This window comes from Amblyomma americanum, chromosome 3, assembly GCF_052857255.1.
Source record: "Amblyomma americanum isolate KBUSLIRL-KWMA chromosome 3, ASM5285725v1, whole genome shotgun sequence".
In the NCBI taxonomy this organism is placed as follows: domain Eukaryota; kingdom Metazoa; phylum Arthropoda; class Arachnida; order Ixodida; family Ixodidae; genus Amblyomma; species Amblyomma americanum.
This window is the reverse complement of record NC_135499.1, coordinates 159,201,606-159,214,682: the sequence shown is the minus strand read 5'-3', so window position 1 is coordinate 159,214,682 and position 13,077 is coordinate 159,201,606. Positions and strand designations below refer to the sequence as shown.

General features: G+C 47.4%; 1 non-coding gene across 1 annotated transcript; it reads right to left on the bottom strand.

The window, feature by feature from the left end:
* Window positions 1-10,975: 10,975 nt before the first annotated feature.
* On the bottom strand, window positions 10,976-11,056 carry TRNAL-UAA (transfer RNA leucine (anticodon UAA)). The gene is given in 2 exon segments: window positions 10,976-11,011; window positions 11,019-11,056. It is a non-coding gene; the product is annotated as a tRNA-Leu (tRNA).
* Window positions 11,057-13,077: the final 2,021 nt, after the last annotated feature.

Genomic DNA, 13,077 nt, shown 5'->3' with positions numbered 1-13,077 from the left:
ATATTCAGCGAACACAGCAACAAACACTTCGGTTCAAGTTCGACGCGCCATTGTGCGCGTCGAATTTCTATATACTTCATGGCGCTCAAAACTGCGTTATAGTATATATAACCCCTGCAGACGCAGGCCCTTTAATAAATATTTTACGCGAACGGCGTTTATATTTCATAGCGTCCGGCGCATCTGGCTCAAGGAAATAATGCCGGAAAATTGTGCAGAGCCTTTGCGCACGTTTCAACCTCGAAAGCAACGGCTTTGGATCGGCCGGGAACTGCACGGATAGGTTGCGCCTTGAAGTTCCGCGCATGCAAAATGCATGCAGCAATTGAGTGCGGCCTCTACTATTGTCGAGTAAGCCAGGACGCACGTCGCAAAACCGTGAGCGGCTCTTCTCACGAGCAGCCACGCACTTGGTTTCGTTTTCCTACGGCGCACAGAAAGTGTAGCTCGCTTCGGGCCGGCGTGCTATAAGCTGCCGTACAGGCCTGGGGGCAGAGGCCTTTATTTTGTTACTAAGGGATTGCAGTTCCAGAACAGCTGTAGAGGTGGGAGGAGGAGGAGGAGGAGGAGGAGGAGGAGGAGGAGGAGGAGGAGGAGGAGGAGGAGGAGGAGGAGGAGGAGGAGGAGGAGGAGGTTAACCAGAAGAGTGTTCCTGTCGGGTACCCTGCATAGGGCGAGAAAGGGAAGAGGGAATGTAAAAGGGAAAGAAGAAAGAAATAAATGGGAGATATCCGCTTTTGTAAAAATTATCTGTAGACTTCCTATAGACTTCTTACGGACTCTATTGCCTTCCTATAGATATTTCGTCTTGTCCATTCATAGTCTATAGACTGCTTACAGACCGAGGTCTATTAGGAGCGTAGGGCCATAAATCTATAGACTCTCTATAGACTGTCTACAGGATTTGTATTGTCTATAGACTAGGGATAGTCTATAGAATGTCGAAAAATGTTTTTGTAAGGGTAGTAAGGTCACTACGCTGGCTCTGGTTCTTTAATGGTTGTGTGCGGTCGGCACCCACGTACGGGGCTGGAACTTGGAGTCTAACAGAAGTGCTGAAATTTAGATTGTCGGTTATGTAAAGAGAGATGATTAGGCCAGCGCCCATATAAACGGAGAGGTAGAAGCGCAGATTAGAGAATAACATCGCATCCAGGTTAAGTGCCTGTCTTAAACCAAGATTCTCGGCGCCAAGAAGAGAGGACCACAATCAATCTCAACTAGCTGCATGGTGCCTAATACGGTTAGCGACGGGAATTTTAAGGTACAGGCGAATTTAACCTCAGGGTATCACACTGTCCCTCACTCCGCCCGTGCCTCGCAGTCAAGAAACAATTGCGACTCTCAACACTTTCCAAAAAGAAAGTCAGTGTGCCCTTCACTCTATAGAACGGGCTCAGTGAGCGTGCGCCTTTCAGAATCAGAATCAGAATCATGTTTATTTATACAAGAAGGAAATACAGCCTGGATAAATGTATACAGAAGGAGGTGCCGTAGTCAGCGACTGTACTGGAACCTCCTATATTGTTAATCAAAATACTAATATAAATGCAAACATAGCAGTAGTAATTAGAAGTTGACGAAACAATCGTGCCGATGCATATTTCCGCGGCGACACACATATTATATACAGGGGTGAGTAGGCATATACAACAACTAAGCAGAATAATGGAAATAGAAGTTATACAGTGTTTATAGTTATACCGTTATTCAGTACTACTTATACATTACAAAATTACTAAAAAAGCGAAGAACTGAACAGTAAATTGGCGATAGAGAAAATAGTGCACACATTAAAAGCATGCTGTGTACATGCTAAAACGGGACGATGCTGTCCGCCGAATGACAGATCCCACCTTCCCTGATTGGCCAGCAACGTTCAACTATTGTTACGAAAACATGGAAACACTAAAATGTCACCCCCGCCCCTCAACGGCGCACATTATAAGAGAGCGCGCCTACTGCTCCACTGCGACGTGCGGCTTCTCCGAAGCAAACGCGCCTCTACACTGGCGTGGCAAACTCGCATCGGCCGCACCAGCGCGCGAGATATCAGATGTAGGCCTGGCTTCCTGCCCCGCCAATGGCACGCCCCGAAGTATGCCCGAAGGGGGCGACCGCCGGGAAATCGGGGTCAGTGCTTTCGTCGTGTGCGCAGAGGGGCGTGTGTGTAGCGCGCCCGGGTGCTGGACTTCCCCCCACCCTCCTCCTCCTGCTGCGGCTATCCTCTTCCGTGGGTGGGCACCCCCTGCCTTGACGACATCCGGCCGAGGACGCCCGCCGTGTCTTACTTCCTTTCTGATGTCTCCTCCTTCCTCCTGCAGCGACAACGAACGCAGCCCGGGGCCCGGAACGGGGCAGGAGGTCGCGATTTCTGCTTAGCGCCCGGGATTCTAGCGTGCGTGCCCTTGAGGTGCGACTGTCGGCGCTTGTTTACTGGTAGCGCGACGCGCCTCTTTTATGGACTGAGCAGAGCACAACATGCAAGAGGTCAATACCCTACGCCCAGGCACCTTCCGTCTCCTCACTGTACCCCAAGAAACCCCAAGAACGCCGTTATTCCACGATTGCCTGACAGCAGCGACGTTAGAGCTATAGTGTAACGTTGTATTTCTCTCCGTTGGTGTAACTGTTCTGCTCTTCGTAACAGGCGAGACCGCGCTTGCCTACACCGGGTTCGCCACCTCCACCTCCTTGATGTAGCGTACACTGCTGTCTATGCAAAATTGGACGCTCCAGAAAACAATTTCGCTCAACTTGAGATGTACCAGAAAAACTTGAGCACTTGATGTACATCTGCAGTCGCTTGTGGGTTCCCGGGGCACCCTTTCGCAGAAATCGACGTGCTTGTTGCCATCACACATTGCTTTATTACACATCATCGTCCACATTAACTGCTCACGCTAATTAGTGATCATAATAAATTAAATATTCCTGTAATGTAATCCGCCTACTGTGCAGTGTGAGGTGGTCGTGCAAGGTCTCCATTTATCACGCTGAACTAACGTTCCTCGGTGGTGTCGAGGCAGCGTGCGCGGCTCCCTATCCGAAGAATAGCGGTTCAATTTCGCTTGACCACCACTTTTTTTTTTCTTTTTTAGCGAAACTGCTTTTCTACGTCACTGACCTCTCTACCAGTCAGGATTTTCTATTCAAGCCTGTGCCGGGTTTTCCACCGAACGGGACCCTTAACGCTGTCACGTTAAAACTAGGCTTTGCTTCAGAGCTCCACACTCAGCCTCGTGAATATTCTTCGATTCAACGAAAATTCTCTTAAATTTTTGTAAGGACCAGTATCGTATGCACACAAATTTTTGTAAGGACCAGTATCGTATGCACACCTTGTGAAGAATTGGCTGCTTGTACACGTGTGAGGAAGTATTTTGTGCCTATGCTCCTCACTTCGTCATGTCGATCCTTAATTCGAGAAGCCTGTCACGTAGATTACCAGGCTAACATCTCCAGACGCCATCAAAGAATGCCCCCTCCACTTGCCTATAAGTAACGGTGAGGTTTTCGTTAAGTTTTGAGCCGAAATTTTTATCGAGAATGTTTTCACCTTCTTCTTGTCTTCTTTTATTTTCATTTCGGACTTTAGGTTCTGGTTGCAACTCAAGTGTGCGTGGTTTTTAGCGCGAACAGACAACCGGTGGCACAGCATAATAGAAGTTCAGCATGAAGCATATAGGGTCCTCTCGGATTCTGCATCACCCTATACGAACTGTCACTCATTCTCTGAACGCATGCACTGCGCAACAAGAACACGCTGAAGGCCGTAGCGCACCTGGCCTGCCAGACTTTCAACACACATCCAGAAGTGGCGAGCATTTATAGCCAGGCACAGCCGCGTCTACGTCGCTTCTGGAATCAGGGCCTATTCGACGGGTGTACGATGACAGCGCGCAGAAGAGCGTTCGCGGTCGGTTCTAGTGTTTGTTTTGGGAGCTGACACCGCGGGTTGCAGCGGCCGCCTGCAGGCCGCTTCTGAGACCGGAGACGTCGGCTGCCGCCGTATTGGTATGCGACTGCCACCTGATCAGCTGCCGTAACCGCCGCTCACTCAGTACGGACCGGCATACCTCGCTGCTCAGCGCGGGCTCCTCTCCGGCCAATACAGTTCGGTGCTACTCTCGCTAACTTGTATGCGCCTCTGGCGTATTCACCGTAGACGCGAAAATTCCAAAAGAGTGCAAACAGAGCTCGCTATTTGTTTCGGCATTCTGCGCACGCCTTTCATGAAAACGTTTGGGCTAGCAACATTTTTTTGGTGTCGGAAGCTTCCGCGGTCGGGATTGGAGTGCCAGTTATAAGCTGTGCTCTTCGTACTTGCTCAGCTTCGCCAGTGCTGCGCCGATTTGTACAGCCGCGGTGCTCAGCGCCCGGCGTCGTTCTCACGGTCAGCCCTGGACGTCCAGCTCTTCCCACGGTCTTCTGCGCTGCTGCCGTGCGGGTCTCTGGGGGTGTTCGATGAGGCAGGGGGACGGTGTTTAGTCTTCTGTACGGAGGTGCCGCGAAAAAGCCAAACTTCTAAGCTGCCAAGTCAGGCACTTGCTAAATTAAAGCTGCGGGCTGAATTTCGGTTTGTGACTACTCCTGAGCCCCGTACTTCGCACCGTACGTTCGGGACTCAAGGAAATTAAATTTTTTTCCGCCGTTCGTGTTCGAAAATCTGTTGAGGAAAAAAATGCTTCCTGAACATATGTACTAACCAAAATTAACTAATATTATGTTTATTATATTTAATTACCATATTAGTTCATATTAAATTTATCATATTGTCATATTAAATTTAGCAAAAAAATGGAGCCTCCTAAGGTGCCTAATTTACCCGAACAAAAGCCAGGGGAAGCAGATGGCGAACCTGACTAGAGCCCTAGATGGCTACAAGGGCAGCGAAAGGGAACTAGTAGAGGAGCTAACGCACAAATACAGTCGAACCTTGTTATAACGAAATAATGTATATAACTAAGGAATGGCGATTCCTCTTGGAAGCTCGGTCAACACGGATTATAATGACGTGATTGCCGGGCCCCTTAAGCTTCGTTATAACGAGGCTCAATTGTGCATTCAGATTGGTGAAAACAACACGGCACAGCCAGAGTACGGAAGAGAGCAAAATCCCGAAATATAAAGAGCAATAACGATCAGGGCGATAATAACAATCGTGCTGGAAATGAGACAGAATGCATTGCGAGTCCGGAAGGGGACAGAGCCGCAGTCAAGATTCTGGCCAACCACGATGAAGTCTCATTTTTTTAAATAACTTCTGGGCCGAGGAAAAGAAAAAATACCCCAGTCCTGGAAGACGACAGAGGTGCACTGCATACCAAAGCCGTGGAAAGAAATCAGCGCAGCGAACCTAAGAGCGATCTCACTCACATAGTTCTCGGGGTCGTTTTAAGAAAACAATCTACAAAAGGCTATATGCCCCTAGAAGCACAAGCACCACATTTGGCTTCAGAACAAACCTATCAACTCATGACATCCTCCTCCAGCTAAAAGAGGAAATAGTACCAGCTATGCCTAGAGGCAACCAAACCAAAAGCTATGCTAGATTTAGATCTCAATGGTGTTATTGACAATGTTAAGCACAAGACCATACTGAACAACCTAGAGAACCCAAACTGCAGTGAATCTACCCCGAAGTCTATAAGCCACAATGCTCACTGTGGCATAGAGGCGGACCTGTACCACACGGTATGGGCCTGCCAAAACAACACAGTAATAGAAAGGATAAAATAACCGATAATTGAGCGGTGGGAGGAAATGCTGTCCAGCTCCGACTCGAAAAATCAGCACTGTAAGATGCAGTGGACTTCCGGATTAGGGGTACCGGCCACCAGTTTTACTTACAATTAAAATGTTTTCATCATCACAACCATCATCATCGTAATCATCATGTTATAATCTCTTCTTTATTCGAAGATGAAAGAAAGAAACACACGCACATGACATCCAACCTTCTCATCCTTTGTTCCAATTTTTGTTTCTATACTCTGAATAACATAGGCTAGTGCGCGACTCACGTTAGCGCTGTTGTGCGCCGCCGCGTTGGCTCAGTGGTTATGGCGCTCGGCTGCTGACCCGAAAGACGCGGGTTCGATCCCGGCCGCGGCGGTCGAATTTCGATGGAGGCGAAACTCTAGAGGCCCGTGTTCTGTGAGCTGTCAGTGCACCTTAAACAACCCCAGGTGGTAGGTCGAAATTTCCGGAGCCCTCCACTACGGCGTCCGTCATAGCCTGAGTCGCTTTGGGGCGTTAAACCCCGATAAACCAAACCAAACGTTAGCGTTGTGATGATCTGATCCGGAGATAGAAAGAGGTTACATGATAAGTCGACATGCACCTGTCTTGCTGCAGCTCCATGTGAGGAAAATAAAGCGGGAATGCGGAGCGATAGGGAATGAGCGAAGATCCTCGTTGTTACGATTACAATGTCAGTGCATTTGCACTGTGCATATAAGCGCCCTTAATTGTCACCTTTCATATGAAAGCACATCACGGCCCACGCACCAGCACTTTACCGTATGCAGACATTTCGCACTGAGTGCATCAAACAGGAGTCGACCCCAGCGCTAAAAAGAAGTATCCAGGGACACCTCGCAAGGGGCCGCGCACCCTCGACATCATCTCAATCTCTCGAAATCGCCTGCTCTAAACTGTAGGGAATCTTTGAAAGATAATTCCTGACGGCTGAAAGAAGCCTTCCGCTATGAGAAATAGGTGAATAAACTAGCAAGTGAGGTACAGTGTCTAATGCTGTGTTTATAAGAAAGGAAGAAAGAGAGAGAGAGAGAGAGAGAAATAAGAAAAGAAAGAAGGAAGGAAGGAAAGAAAGAAGGAAATAAAAAAACTAGCGATGATTTTTTTATTTTTCTTGACGTTGTAATCCCGCATAACGATGGAACTGATTTCTTATGTATATGCGTTATTCTTATTGTTTTTATATCATTTATACATTGTTCTTGCTAACAGTATTGTCATTGGTTTGTATTACAGCTGCTGCTCGGACTGTTTCTAGATAACTCTAACCTTGCAATACCTCCTTGTATATTTTTGTTTGTCACCCTAAACTCCTTATTTTATACTGCATAAGTTTTATAACACTGTGCAATACGTCTTTCCTTTACCCCGTAGTGGTCTGTAATGTTGCTGAAAAAACTGTTCTGCATTGTTCTTATGTACCATTTTGTAGTCGCTCCTCCCCTCTTTAATGCCGTCTGCATGGACCATGAGGGAACTTGAAATAATTAAGAAATAAATAAATGCGCCCTACGCATGGGAAGCGGCAAGAAGAGAAGACTAGGAAGGCCGAAGAGTCATAGTCAGCACAAAGGATGAGAAACTGCTGCGAGGTCATTAGCATGCATCTGGTCTCTCTCTCTCTCTCTCTCTCTCTCTCTCTCTCTCTCTCTCTCTCTCTCTCTCTCTCTCTCTCTCTCTCTCTCTCTCTCGCTCTCTCTTAAATTTCATGAAAGCATCCGCCTGCAGGGCAGAAATGTGAACTGCTCTGCGTCTGTTCAGGGGAGCGCGGCTTGTTCCCTTTTGAAGCACCCGCTCGGCCTTGAGTATTTTAGGCCTACAGCCCGGTCTCCGCCTTTTCCAGCTGCTTGATACGCCCCGCGGCTGCGTAAGCGAAACACATTTACGGAAAGCAATTCCGTAACCAGCGGGCACTCCCTGCTGTTCTCCAAATAGACTCCATATTTTGCTCATGTACATTATTCCTAATAAACGGACGCATGTGATGCGGTATGACCGATAGCTGCGATGCAGTGTCGCATGCTACTTTCGACTGAACGACATCGCACCTTGCGAGGATGACCACACATCATTTCTGTCAGATGGCGACATCTCTGGCCTGAATGTCTGCGTGCGCTGTCTACCTGCAATCACAATGTAGTTCACGGCTCCTAGTGCAGAAGCGAAACCTTCACCCGTCGCTTCATAGGGGCCCTTTCCATAAGAGATGAAAGATCGACTCAGAACGGAGGTCGACTTATTATCTCACTCACCTCAGGACCAATTCACGTATTTTAATATAACTGCACATAAATAAAATTGAAAAAACTACATAATATACGCCCCGGGTCTGAAGGTTGAGCATGCTGTAGTTGGTAGAGCCATGAGTTCGGCGGGGTATGCTACCATAGCGACAGTACCTAATGGATTGGCGGAAGGAACTATTCAGTCTAAAAATTATTCACCGCCGTCACAGTAACGAACCAACTAAAAAAAACAGAAAAAGAAGAGATCACAACGGGTGGTGTGTGCCAGGAATTGATAGGAAGTATAATTGATGCAGTTCGTCCTCTTACGGCCTGGCCGGTTAGCCGAGCAGACGACCAGTCCCTCTGCGCTCATGTGATTGTATTCATTAACAGCGAAACTGCCGCGGACAGTTCATTTCCTAGCAACAACGAGTAAAGAAAGCATCTGTGACCGATGCTAGTTTTTTGAGCATTTTATTGGTCCCAGATTTCATGCGTAAGGTAATGCGCTTGTCTTCCCGTCATCTGGTGCACGGGCTGTTCGTCGCTGGCAGATCTGTTGGTGTGCAGAGAATGTGACTGTCGGAACGAAAGGTGTGAAAAGCGACGAATAGGCTCAGGCGGAACCAGCGAAAAGGAATAACCCTGCAGTTATTCCATCCGTACTGATGACGCTATGGCAGATTACGAAATCATATTATCAAATCAGTAGTTTAACGTTTACAGTTCTCTTCACCGCGCCTACTTCTATTCTACTAAATATCGCGGCAGCAGCCTAGTCATTTGTGCACGTGCCTCGTGTGCAGAAGGTGCGGGGTTCGACCCGAACTGTCCCCGGTTACTCACCAGTTTCAAATGGGTCCAAGCTTTCTCCTCACCTGATACTTGGCTTCTCCAGGGTGCTCGGGAAAAGGGGCCGTAGACCCCTTTTCGATTGTATTATAGCAGATAGGCTATGCCGCACCATGGCGAAGCTGCCTTTGGTGACATTAAAATCAAGTCATTATTGTCCTCACAACTGAACCTGGCTCTTAGTTGCGAGGAAGCATGCGACCTAGCAACCGATTTCAGTGACGACGGAATGTTTAAACGAGACAAAAGCAGCGTTTTTTCAAATGCAGTTCTCACCTTATGCAGGGCTAACCTTCGCGCTCTCCTGGCGGATGTCCGGTGTCCAGAGTCGTCTGTCTAGAGACGTCCAGAAAAAGGACTGCGTCCGACCAAAGAATCAAGCCACGCAATTCAATTTCTGCTCATAGTAGCGGGAGTGGCGATAAACTTTAATCCGTAAAGAGCTTAGCGCCCCATGAAGTGCGAGGAGACCTTATTCAGGAGCACAGACGCGCTGCCTTTCGTCCAGTGACGGAACGAGCGCCAAATGTGCGAGCTGTCAATTCGTGTTTACGCTTTTTTAGAGAGCGACTTCTTGCAAAGTGTGCAGCCAGTGGCAAGCTATAACAGGTGTTAGATACGACTGTTGTGTTTCTTAACGCCCGGAGTACTGTTCCCCTTATATGGGTAGCTTCTCGAGGCTTTAGAGATGCTGAACGTCTTTGAGTGATACTAAAGTGGTAGACAGTTTCTTTTTTTTAATGCAGTAAATGCATTATACGGCTGAGTTCTCACTTTCCTCTGTTGGATCTAAGGTATCCGCTCATTTCTGTTCGTTCGTCACCGAAGGTGCACCTTTGCAAAGGTTAATCTCCTCTGCACAGCGCCTGCGTGCCTGCGAGGAGTCCGATCGCCGTGAAGCGGTCCAACGTGCCTTACGCAGTTAACGCTGCAATACATGGGCTTCAGTGGGAGCCCACACCCCCAATACAGCTGTAAGCTCGCCTAGATAACAAAGGGGCACCCAATTACTTACAAACATAGATGATAGCCTCGAATAATGCAAGGTGCTCGAGCTCCGTTAATAGAGGAGAAACCAGAACGTGCTTTAATGCGAGGCGGTACCCAACTGCATAATCCATGCTCTAGGGTCGAACAACACCGCATTTCTTGCAGAATGCATAAGTCCCTCGTAGCAGAAATTCGCCCTGCGAGCTTTTTTTTTTTCCTTCTATCCGCTCAGTTTTTTTTTTTTTTCATGATTGTTCAGACCTCGAATAACGCCTCGAAATCTATAGGACTTACGGGTCCGCGATGGTCTCACGTCACGTCCATTTCCCGCTCTCTTATAATGTACCAAGAGCAGCTAGGAGGACGCAAGAGGACGCTGAAAAGCCTGTCCAGAAACGAGAGGCATCCAAAGATTCCCCCGAAAATTACACAGGCATCAGGGAAAGCACACCAAATCCCAAAGAAAAAGTGATCGTTTGCGACGAGACGAATATAGTATGAGTCCCCAGGAAGGGATTTATATGTGAAGCAGGGGAAAAAGAAAGGTCTTAAAGAAGGTAACATGAAGACTAAGAAGGGGGGGGGGGGGGGGGGCAAGTTTTTTCCTGAGCATGGAAGTGGAAAGGCAGAAAAACATCTTGCGTGTTTTACTGGTGCGGACCGAGTTAAACATAGCACACTGTAGCCTTCTAGTACTTTGTGCGTGTTGCATAATGAAAATATCGAGGCACGGCACGCGCATTGAAAATTGGATATGAGGACATGGAAGCCGCCGTAACTGTCTCACTTCTCAACCGCGCCGTGAGGGAGGGAATGAATGAGGAAGTGAAAGACCAAAGAGAGGAAGAGGGCTCGTAAAGAAGGGCTCCGTATTAATTTCGACCACTTGCTGCTGTCTAACGCGCACTACATCGCACAGCACAGCGCCGCCTTTCGCACCCATCTAAAGTTGGTGCCGCAGCTAGGCAGCGAAGGCTGCTACAGTTCCTCGAGGATACATAGGGTTTCTTGATACATTCTAGGGCAGGCGTGATTATACTTACAACAAAAAAAAAGCGATCTCCGCTTACTTTTGTCTGCAGCTGTACAGTTTCCAAAGCCTATGTGGCGGCTTGTATCGACAACCGACAAGGAAAACTTAATGTCAGAAGTGGGGTTTGAACCCACGCCCTCAAGAGAGAGGAGCTTAAACCTGGCGCCTTAGACCACTCGGCCAACCTGACGGGGACGACGTCGCTTCTTTCAGAACGTAGTCCAGACTGTATAGCTCCTCACCAGCGATTCACGATCAGACTTGTCCAGCGACTCACTCCTGTACCAAGGGAGAATTTTTGGCGCAAAATCACTGGTAAGCTCACCAACACCGACTAAGAATCTTGTCCGTCCGATCTTCTGCTGACACATAGCAACAGCGACGTCATGTTAATTTTTTAAAAAACATAACACACAAATATCTCCAAATATCGCCCGGCCAGCCCTGAATTTGACCATAGCCGACATGATGGCAGCTTCCAAATTTGGCTCTGGCGATTTCCAAAATTTGGCTCAGGCCACCACCGAAATTTGACCTCGACCGATTTGCACCAAGATCGGTACCCAACCATAATCGACCTTGCCCAACACGGTGGTGACCTACAAATTTGGCCCCGGTCATTTCCAAAAATTTGCCAGCCCCGAAATTTGGCCTTGGTTGATTTGCACCAAAATCGGTACACTACCATAATCGACCTTGCCCAACACGGTGGTGACCTCCAAATTTGGCCCGTGTTATTTCCAAAAATTGGCCACCCCCGGAATTTGACCTTAGCCGATTTGTACCAAAATCGGTACCGAACCATAATCGACCTTGCCCAACACGGTGGTGAAGTCCAAATTTGGCCCGGGTTATATCCAAAAATTAGTGTTGGCCACCCCAAAAATTTTACCTTGGCTGAGTTGTACCAAAAATAGTGTTTCCGTATTATAATTGATTTAATGAAGTTAAAAAACTTGTCATTTTAATACAGAGAAACCACTGCAACCTGCAATCATCACTGCCTATCATTTTTTTAGAATTTCAAATACATGACTACCCTCACCACTATGGCTCGACAAAATTTGGCTTTTTGACTAGGTACTGGAGGGGTTGCTTTGCCTGCATGCTTCCGAAAGCGCATGTACTTTTGCACGATGCAGCCAAATTTTGTCGAGCCATAGCGGCGATGGTAATCGCGCCTTCGAAAACCTAATAGGCTATTACTAACGACCAGCTACAAGTCTTTGATTGCAACCAGCAGCTTAACTGTTATAGTTAAAAGTTAATTATCAAGGATTAGTTAAGCGGCTAACTAGTTAACATTATTTAAATGTTTTCAGATGTCCGCCAACGCCAGTATTGTGTCACAGTAATGTGTTCTCAAGGTTCGCTTGCACGCAAAAGCATAAATGCCCACGAGAGCAGCAGATTGGACAGTCGTCGCCGTAGCTCAGTTGGTAAGAGCACCGGACATGATATTCGGAGATCGTGGGCTCGGTTCCCACCGGCGGCATGGTTGTTCTTTCTCGTGCTTTATAATTAATTTCCTTTAAGCAACAAATTAATTGTATTATTCTCCCATCGTTCAGCACCACAAATTTAAAAAAAACAGAAATGATAATAAATATTCCCCTGTGCACCTTGCTTACGGTGACTATATATATATATATATATATATATATATATATATATATATATATATATATATATATATATATATATATATATATATTTGTGTGTGTGTGTGTGTGTGTGTGTGTGTGTGTGTGTGTGTGTGTGTGTGTGTGTGTGTGTGTGTGTGTGTGTGTGTGTGTGTGTGTGTGTGTGTGTGTGTGTGTGTGTGTGTGTGTGTGTGTGTGTGTGTGTGTGTGTGTGTGTGTGTGTGTGTGTGTGTGTGTGTGTGTGTGTGTGTGTGTGTGTGTGTGTGTGTGTGTGTGTGTGTGTGTGTGTGTGTGTGTGTGTGTGTGTGTGTGTGTGTGTGTGTGTGTGTGTGTGTGTGTGTGTGTGTGTGTGTGTGTGTGTGTGTGTGTGTGTGTGTGTGTGTGTGTGTGTGTGTGTGTGTGTGTGTGTGTGTGTGTGTGTGTGTGTGTGTGTGTGTGTGTGTGTGTGTGTGTGTGTGTGTGTGTGTGTGTGTGTGTGTGTGTGTGTGTGTGTGTGTGTGTGTGCGCGCGCGCGCGCACACGATTCTTGTCCTTATCATATCTTCATGTTGGACGCATGTGAAGTAAA